The following is a 1,625-nucleotide window of genomic DNA, read 5'->3' on the forward strand; positions in this document are numbered from 1 at the left end:
TTTATTTTTCAATAAAAATTAAGGAAATAATCAAAAAGTTGAAAATAAAGTATCGGGTAGGGTTAGGGTAGGTGTAGGGAGGGGTTTATTGTACCAATAAGGTGGCATCCATTTAATAATTTAAATTTAAATTATAATTTACACTCAATACGTTATTATTGCATACTGTTTTATAATGTACTACAATACTGAAGTGCAGATAATTGCCACTATTTGCAACAAGTAGTATACTTGATAGTAGAAATCCTGCTATTTTAACAGTGTAACTAGGTATTTGCACTTAGTGTAAATAGCATATTACTAAAAATACAGCTATTTTCACTTAGTGTAAATAGAATCCATTGCTAATACGAGATTTGAAAAGGGAGGGGAAAAAAGCTCGGCAAAAGGCGGGATCGAACCCCGGTCGATCACATCAAAAAGTCGGTGACACGCGCATATCCATCTGTGCCACTGGAGCTGATGTGTCACAGCCACTTTTTAATAAATGTAAATATACACCCTGTATTTTTTATTCCATAGTAAGGGCAATTCATACAATACATTTAAACTGAGCTACTTTAATACCATCTCCGAACTTTCTACCATGACTCTGCTGTTCTTCGGCTGGTTCTTCCCTGTATACGTTGATTGACAGATGTCTCGTCCAGTCAGCGGTGAGTAATCCAAAACCAATGGCGCTGTCTCAAACTATATCTACCTCTTCCGGTTTGTCTGATTTGTCGTTGTGTTATTTGACTTGTTCATTTGTTTTCGGATTTGTCATTGTGTTTTCTGACTTGTTATAATGTTTTCTGAATTGTTGTTGTGCTTTCTGAATTGTTATTTTGTTTTTTAGACTTGTATTTGCGTTTGTAATTTGTTCTTTTGTTTTCAGAATTGTGATTTGTTCTGCACTTCTCGGCCACCGTACGCCGGCACCTCACGCACATACAGCATTGCAAACGTTGCAGCCTGTTCATTATCAGAATAAAATACAGTCAACCAAACATATAGATACACTGGTTAATTTAAATAGTGCGTACTGCGTAGTTACAATCTGTGCCGTTCAGCCTGAGCTTGGGCCAAACACACATTTGCTCATGTGAAGAGGATGTTTTTTAAGCGCGTTAAGTAAGCCTGGTTTACATAATAAATAATAGGTTTGCATTCAAATTCATCGCAAATATGGACACATTTAATTGGATTAATGCTGAATGAGAGAGGTAGGCTGCGCGAGAACGCCATTTGATTTCAGTTTCGCATTGAATTAGCCTTATTCGTTTTGGCTTGTTTAGCAACTTATATTTTTCATTCTTGTTTTCTTCTGAAACCGTTCAAAATAGCCTATAGGCTAGGTATTGTGTTTATTGTTTGTATATTATAACATTTCGCTTTATTTACCGGTGTTATTTATGAATGTAATAATGCGGTTTGTGCTTATCTGTGTTTAACCTAAACTAGGCTACAACGTAACATTATATAGACCTATACCGGTATCTAAATATGATTTTATAATTTTATGCCATATAGACCTACCACATTACCCTCCACTGGATGTAGAATGAGCAGCAATAAACTACATTTTGGCATTTTGTAATACTTATGTGGATATTTTGGTGAAAGTAACTCAAAAGTAGTGTAAC

The 1,625-nt window shown here is 35.3% G+C and overlaps 1 protein-coding gene across 1 annotated transcript in view; it reads left to right on the top strand.

Annotated features, from left to right (window-relative positions):
• The window catches only part of LOC107548963 (probable G-protein coupled receptor 149), a 28,006-nt gene that overhangs the window by 5,943 nt on the left and 20,438 nt on the right, over positions 1-1,625 (top strand). The window lies entirely within an intron of this gene.

The sequence above is a fragment of the Sinocyclocheilus grahami genome, unplaced genomic scaffold, assembly GCF_001515645.1.
Source record: "Sinocyclocheilus grahami isolate Dianchi unplaced genomic scaffold, SAMN03320097.WGS_v1.1 scaffold358.1, whole genome shotgun sequence".
Classification (NCBI taxonomy): domain Eukaryota; kingdom Metazoa; phylum Chordata; class Actinopteri; order Cypriniformes; family Cyprinidae; genus Sinocyclocheilus; species Sinocyclocheilus grahami.